The sequence below is a fragment of the Diachasma alloeum genome, unplaced genomic scaffold, assembly GCF_001412515.2.
Source record: "Diachasma alloeum isolate Michigan unplaced genomic scaffold, Dall2.0 Dall_scaffold_00591, whole genome shotgun sequence".
In the NCBI taxonomy this organism is placed as follows: domain Eukaryota; kingdom Metazoa; phylum Arthropoda; class Insecta; order Hymenoptera; family Braconidae; genus Diachasma; species Diachasma alloeum.
In genome coordinates this window covers 140,305-148,598 of record NW_021680723.1, presented here as the reverse complement: position 1 = coordinate 148,598, position 8,294 = coordinate 140,305, and the positions used below count along the sequence as shown (strand labels likewise).

The window sequence follows — 8,294 nt, the reverse complement described above, 5'->3', positions numbered from 1 at the left end:
CGAGTGTCCACTAGCAGAGCAACACAATGAAGGTAAAACTGTTTGATATAGGGGTGATCTTTGTCCTTCAGCGATTTCCATTTGGATACGAACCCCATTACATGAGCTACATCAATTCGGATAAGCGTCCTGATTCCCAAAGGTTGTATTTTTCCATTCAAAGCCCAAGTAAAAAGTGCGTCAACGTAGTCTTTCAATGTAAGCTCATTAAACGTAACACACGAAGCCATAGGTATGGCACGCTGATAATCGCTCCACACCTCACCGGGTGCTTTGGCATCTGACTCTCTCCATGATCTCAGCCAAAGTTCTGTGAAAGCTTCAGTGTGTATTTCTGTTACCATTTGACAAACACAGATGGTCTTTCCCTCAAATTTGATTGTAATAGTATATAAATAAGCATGTCCAGTCATTCTCCCTGGACAAATTTCAAAACTTCTGATAAATTTTCCCGAGGCATCTATTGAAATGGCTGACAATTTTCCCAATAATCGAACATACTTGTTGAAAATTTTCACTTGATCAGGCGTCCAATAGAAGATGAAAAATTTTGAGCATCCTATATTGTGTATCGTGTTAGGAAACCGAGGATCTGTAACCATTTTCTGTAGACATTTAATAACATCAATTTTTTCATTTTTCGCCAAGCCAGCTCTTTTTTTTTCCCTTCCATTCTGATCTGCCTGTAGATATAATTCTCTTGAACATGAGGTGGAATATCCTCCCCGCATTTCATATCATTTCTCAATAGTTCTTCTCGATAATTACTCGCAGTCTGTATCTCCAGTCTCTTTCCAACCTGTTCTCTTTCAAGGCCCCTCACGGGTCTCGTGACTTCAACGTGGTAGTCTCGCCGTGTGTCACGGGTTTTGATTGTCAGTTGCAAGCCTCTCTCGTCAGGTTCTTTATCCGAGGTACCGATCAAAACGTTTGGACAATTCTCCTTGTCTTTACAGTAGGCTTCAAATTTTAAATACGGTTTATCCTTCTGTGAGTTCGGATTTGAACGTACGTAAGAGTATTTCGCAAGGAATGCACAGTTGAAAGCGTATTTTTTGTAGAAAGCGCCAGTTATAACTGAAGCCCAAGTTCCCTNTATTTCTCGATTAACGCGATAACCTCTTCCTGAGAGACGTTTGGTATTCGGCCCATTTTCGACGAATGTAGACCTGAAAATTAAAAATGCAAGAATTTATACATTATACTTTTTTATGTGAAATATACTCGTGTAATCACGTCAATAATCACAACTGGATGATGTTTGCGTTTCGACCTGTATTGACAAACGAACTCACGTGAGTTAAAAATACAACACCTGTCGAGATGTACATCAATTCATTCCCATGACTCGTATTCTACCATTATACTTGAATATCAACGTATAAAAGTGATTTCATGATGAATAATTCACTTCACTAAAATATGTGGCGTTTGACAGTGCAACTATTAAAAAATTACAACTATGGATTATGAAATCCAAATGAATCTGTCAAATTTCGTGTTTTCCAAATTGAGTTCTATATTCCGTAAATAAAATCTCGTGGGTTATGAATGACCGATTACTTCGAGTCCCGTAATGAACCATGTGCAATTAATTTTCCTCCATTGTTGTTTATCTTTCTTCCAGGTTATACAAAAAACGCACACCTTCAGAACAAGGGACAACAATGGGGGCAATTCTTATATTTCTTTAAATGCCTTAATCTTTTTTAAACTGAAAATATCACTAAACAATTTCAAGAAGTAATAAATGAATAATTAAGCAAAACAAAAATGGGCTTATGCTCTACTTTGCCGACACATGAAAATAATGATGAAAACTGTTTTATCATATAAGAGATGATGGTAACATAACAGTCAAATCTTTTTTTTTGTAAGAATAAAAACATTTTTGATTAGAAATCGAATTCTCAACGTATTCATAATTACATTTTGCAACGTATAGAAATTCGATTGTTTATGTAAACTCTTCTTACCTCACAAAAAATTAGATTTCCATTTTGATTCGTATGGTAAGTTCCATAAGTTGTAATTGTATATTTAACTCAATAATAAATAAATAAAATTATTAAATAAATAAATTAAAGTAATTATTCAAGTCAATAGATGGATCACGCAGCGAAACTAATTTAAATTCTAACAAACTGACAACGAATATAGCCATAAAAGATGGATAGAATTTTTCATATTCATAACTTCACTGTTAGGCAAATGTTGCTTGAATCTGTCCCTCGGCATTGATTGCTCATTAACAATGCAGAAAACACATAAATCCATGTAGATCGAGCATGTGTCACGTCTTAAGTACATAATTAACGAACTAGAATCGGGTCATCTTAGAGTGAATAAACAGGATGTCCAGTGGTCAGGGAAATGTGGAAAACCTGGAAATATCAGGGAATTTGAACGCTCTGGAAAAGTCATGGATAAGTCAGGGAATTTCAAAAAATTTCTGGAATTTTGTAATTAAATTTTGGTTTTTGGAGGATGAGATGAACAGCATGAAAAAATATAGTTTATATCACATACCACGACGAGTTCACTATTCCTATCGTTGAATCATCTGTTGTATCGCACAAATAATTTAAGGGGAGACCCTACTGAAACTTAAAAGGCCCACAATTGAAAATTAGGCCCATGAGTAGGTTTCCATCCGTATACTTGCTCGAAAAAACGAAAATTGACACGCCTTAGGACTTTCTCGGATGACGGGAAAATGTAAAAATACGAGAAACCCAGGTTTTTACTTCAAAAAAGTCCTGTGCTGCAAGCACTAGACGAATCTCGTTCAAATTTTGACACAATCGTTGGTACACCAATACGAAGAGAAGTAAGGATCCTTTTTTCGATCGGACTGTTATTTTACCTGATATCACGCGTAAATAATAGTACATTAGAGTACAAGGGCACAAATTTCGTTTTCAACGAATACACATTCGTTGAAATGAAATTTATTACTGAGTGCTCTATAATATTTTATGTCAAGTCGTGCAGAAGTCGAGTTGTGAGCAGGCTGTGCGAAGCGCAGCGTGCGATAAACTCGATTTATTGCACGGCGCGACATAAATGAAATTATAAAATCATGGAAAATTACAATATCAAAATTCCTCCTGAAAGCAATGTGACCATTTTCTTCAGTGAATGTGGAAATAGGTCAAATCGCTTTTGGGAGGATTTTAATTTTTTTATTTTTCATGATTTTGTGATTTGATTGATTGACGCGTAATATCAGGCAAAGTAATAGTCCGAAAAAGCACGGACGTTTCTTCTGATTCGATTGTTTCCTGACCTGAGAAATCCGTCAAAATTCCAACCAAAAAAAGTCACTGTGGTGAAACACACCAGTTCAAGTTTTTAAAAACATGGCAAGAAAAGCTCTATTAAATTGTGGGACTTTTAAGTTTTAGTAGGGTCTCCCCTTAATGCGATACAAGTATAATATGCACTAGTCAAATATCCTTGAAGGATTAGTTGTTCGTCTTAATAAAAAAAATTTGTTTGATAAACCCAGAATATTAATTGGTTATAATACTCGAATAAGTCTATTAGTTCAATATTTGGTCTTGCAAAAGTGATCAAAAGGTCTGGAAAAGTCAGGAAATTTCAAAAAACTTTTCGCTGGACACCCTGATAAAGTGCTAAGAAACTAACATCCATATTCATGCTTGTGAAGTTGATAATTGTATTATTTTAGGTGACGCTTACATTTCTCTGGAACCTTCTTGAGTCCATTATATAATTAGAGTTGAAAACTGATCTCCTTTCCTTGGATGCCAGAATGTAATTTTTCTAACAAAAGATTTATGCAAATTTAAATTTAAGTAAGTGGAGAAACTGGTATAGCAATATTACATTAAATTATATCGAACATTATATTATATCGAAGTTCATACCTTCACATATCCTTGGATTTCTTCCTTACATGTTTCAAACTAAACCCTGTGTTTGTGCCATGACAACTACAAATACCATATTTCAGTCTCCGGTACATTTTCTGCCAAAAAATATTCAATTATTGTAGAAATAAGGTAGAATAAGGAAAAATCGAAATTTTTGACGTTTTATAATAGATTCATGACTAGGAGCGACATTCATATATTGAGGTCACCGTAGGGGATTACACAGTGAGATCAATTTCCGTTTAGTGCATAAGAAAATTCAACAACATCGCCCATAGTTACACGCCTTATTATACTTCTTATAATTGGGAAAAACATGAAAAGTGTCTATTTTGGGAGGCTAGGAGAAACTCTGCAGAGTTCTGTAAATTCTGGATAGTTGGATAGACACATCGAATCAATCATTATTTATATTGTGCCCAATCACAATCCTACAAGCAGGTGCTCTTACAGCTCAGTCTCTCCTTAACACATTGAGAAATGCAGCTCGTTATCATTTCGAAAAATGCATTGAATAATAATCAATAAGCCATGACAAACGCCTTAAGTTCAATACTAAACACTAAGAAGATTGAAGCTGGTGAACGATCCATGGATGATAATTTAAATCGTTAACCTCATATCTTTGGGAATTCGAAGTGATATTTCAATGAACTTACCACCATTTTCAGTATCAATGTTTTCTGCAGTTTAACGTTTTCCATGAGGGGATTGGCACCTTTCATCATAGAATCTATTCATCAATGTTCGCACAGCAATAATAATCCGTAACGTTTATACGGATTTTCATTTCATGGCAAAGAGCTGAAACATCATTCACCTCCGTACTGTTAGAATACATTATTCTCAGGTGCAGACGTCCATTTTGGAGCGACGTGTGTCCTCTCTGTTATGAATGTTCTGCAATTGCTTAAAGGTCATTAAATCCAATGCCACTAACTTTGACATTTAGTGTCACTATTCAATTAACAATGGTCTAATCTTTTTGATTAAAATATTTGAATCTAGGAATCATGACTGCGTCGAAATATCGAAGGAATATTTTTCTACTCACATGTTCTAGCCCTGGAACATCACTTTCACGGAAACATTTGCACTTAGTTTAACTTTTTGTACCACTTCACCTTTGACATTGTTCCGATTCAAGGCTTTGAGAACACTTATTGTACCATAAATTGCAAGGAAATTACATAATATTATTATATTATAAAAAGCTTAAAAAGCTGCTGCTCCAAAATAAAGATGCACGTACCATCGGTTTTGGAGCAGCTTGCCCCCCTCCAGCGACGTCACTATGGGTGCGTTTCGGAATCAACTACCGTAGCTGCAGTAAAGCAAAATTTAGATAGGGTTGCAGTACTGTTACTGCTACTACGTCGATTGCGAAACGCGCCCATAGGGTTGCAGTACTGTTACTGCTACTACGTCGATTGCGAAACGCGCCCTATGTAGCGGCGCACGTTCATGTGATAATACCTTATAAACATGAAAAAAAAATTATGTCTAATTAATAAAAAACCATTCCACAACATGTTTCCAAATTCCAAAAAGTAGAAAACCCGTTCTCCAAACGATATTGCACCAATGGAGTGGGTTGGGGAGGAGAAATCCAAATTTTCTGCTAAATATATGACTAATTAATTTTAATTAATATTAATTAGAGGACATGTTTCCAAATTCGGAAAATGCTTTTCCAAATTTATCTAATCAATTTCCTAGCTACTGGAATAGTTCAAACTACATTTCTATAATTTTTTTTGCTAAGTATATGGCGCTTATATAATGATAATACAAGTCCCGTAGGGGGAATGCCGGGAGATGGCGGCAGTGTCGACATCCCAACGGGGTCGGTCAAGTCGACAGCAGTCGCAGCCAGAATAAATGAGACCCCAACAGAGGTGGGGCGCCACGATCGATTCTAACGGCTGGGCGAGCTGTCGGCAGTAGGGCCAGAAGAAGAATATCCATGGATTTTTGGAGTGGGGGACAAGCATATGAGTGGGAATTACGTAGAGTGGGGGCAGGGAAAACATCTGCTAGAAGCCCTATAGCAGTCCCGCTGTCACAGGGGTAGGTTCGAAGGGGGGTTTGTGTCCTCCTTGTCCTCAATGTTTACTTTATGTTTTTCCGTTGATTCATTCGCCCGCTAATTAAGATTAAGGGATGAGACGAGGACTTTTCGATAGAGAATTAGATTCCCCATCTATCAACCCCCGTTTCATCCCTTAATCTTTGTTATAAAAAAATTAAAACTGCGACGAAAGTCACGGTGCTATGAGAAACCCAATGGTTTCTCGGCGCAGAGTGCCACCCCAATAATTCGCCCGCCAATTAAAAAATCGTCTCTCCCCTCCTAATTAACATTAAGGAATGAAACCAATGCTGTTCGATGGAGAATTAAATTCCCCATACAGCAACCCCCGTTTCATCCCTTAATCTCTGTAATAGAAAATTAAAAACTGCGACGCAATTTACGGCGCTATGAAAAACTTAATGGATAACTCGCCCGTCAATTAAAAAATCGTCTCTCCCCTCCTAATTAATATTAAGGAATGGAACCAACGCTATTCGATGGAGAATTAAATTCCCCATAAAGCAACCCCCGTTTCATCTCTTAATCTATGTAATCAAAAAATAAAAAATGCGACGAAAGTCGCGGCGCAACACTGAGAGAAAAAATTACCTCTGCCGAAAATATATTTATTCCGCTCAAAAATATCGAAATAACTTCGTCTAATAATATAAGATACGTGGAGTCAACGTATAGTTTGATCTAAATAGATAAATAATTTTTCGCCTCAAAATCTGTTTTTTTTCACGTACACAAGTCAAGCGGAAAAGAAGTACACTATTCCGTTGATTACAAAAAAGCTTCGTAACAGGTTTCGAAATTTTCTGTGAATCAGAGGTTTGATCTTCTCAAACTTATCTGTTTGTGACCTCAGAACTGGACTTTGATTTCTCACTCAATAACTATCAATGGCGGGGAAACAAATGAGTAATATTGGAAATAATAGAGAAAGTCGCAGTAGAGATTATACAGTCGTATTTTTGCTGAAAGAATGTTTTTTCTGTCAGCTCAAACTTTTGCTTCAGGGAAAATTTTTTGGTTTGCAGTCAAACAGATTATTATCATGATATTTGAATCTTGTTATTCTACTCGAAAGAATATGTATTCATATGCCCCTGTCAGATTTTCAAGTGGAAAGAATAAATTTTTTGCTGCAGANTATATGACCCTGTCAGATTTTCAAGTGGAAAGAATAAATTTTTTGCTGCAGAATATTTTCTCGTGGAGAATACGCTAGACAAGTAGCTCGGGTGGTGCCACTGGGTGGCCTACGGTAGCAACTCTCGGGGGGCCAGTCAGTCTGTTTACTACCGAAACGTGTGTTATGGAGCCCACAGAAAAATCCACAGAAATTATCGAAAAGTAATTGCTGTGTTGTGAATTGTTTCAACAATGCAAAAAATAGTCCTGGAGTGCATTTTTACACATTCCCAAATCGTCCATGGGAGGCTGAAAGGAAAGAAAATGTAAATTAATATAAATTCAGTTCTGATCGACATTTTGAGAAATATCTTGGAATATAATGGAGACAGCGAAATTGGCATACAAACTTTTTTGTAGAGAATTTCAAGAGCTACAAAAGAGGTCTTTATGTGAATCCCACGATCTTCCTCAGATTTCGAGATATGTGACAAAAACTCAACCGAGGACGGAGTTAACTTGTTGCTCTCCACCACCTCAATGCGGAGTTAATTTTTACTTTTAATGGACTATTTTATAGTAGGGCATATTTACCTGAACGACTGGGGAGTAAATATTCTCTTTTTTACGGGTGCTATGTGCCCCAGGAGTTTCTCGGATCACTGATCCACAGATACGTCTATCATTTCCATGGATGAGTTCTCTCACGTCACTGACATGATAACTTTTTACTAATTTTGTGCCTTTACTGATTGATTTAGGCCGGAAGGCCGATAAATAGACCTCTTGAAACCCACTTTTAAGTATGACACATTTGACATTGTATGATACTTTAATGAATTAGGAAAAAAAACTTAATGTAACGACTAATACCATGTAAGCATATGAGTGTCAGCTGGAGCGGCCCTCCGAGAGTTGCGTAGAATGTCCACGAGACAGCGCGCAAACCGCGCGCCCCTGGAACTTGTCTAGCGTATAATAATCTTGAGACCAGAAAATTTTGTACAGGTGAACATTTATCTTTTTGACACTGCTGCTACGTTCACCTCGTGTCGAAAAGTGCCTTTTCGTTTACTCGTAAACGAAAAGTCTTTTCGTTTACTAGTAAACGAAAGAAGGTACAGTTCGCCACTCGCTGAACGTAACAGCACTGTCAAAAAATATTGTTCGACACATGTGAGACA

General features: G+C 36.9%; 1 long non-coding RNA gene across 4 annotated transcripts; it reads right to left on the bottom strand.

Moving 5' to 3' along the window:
• Window positions 1-1,096: 1,096 nt before the first annotated feature.
• On the bottom strand, window positions 1,097-5,239 carry LOC107043504. Of its 4 annotated transcripts, XR_001461241.2 has the most exons (6): window positions 5,152-5,239; window positions 4,954-5,058; window positions 4,559-4,799; window positions 3,894-3,994; window positions 3,706-3,789; window positions 1,097-1,169 (listed from the first exon to the last, which is right to left on the bottom strand). It is a non-coding gene; the product is annotated as an uncharacterized LOC107043504 (long non-coding RNA). The 4 variants fall into 4 exon arrangements; XR_001461239.2 differs by having other exon boundaries at window positions 4,559-4,808; window positions 4,954-5,235; XR_001461238.2 differs by having other exon boundaries at window positions 4,954-5,234.
• Between the last annotated feature and the right edge of the window lie 3,055 nt (window positions 5,240-8,294).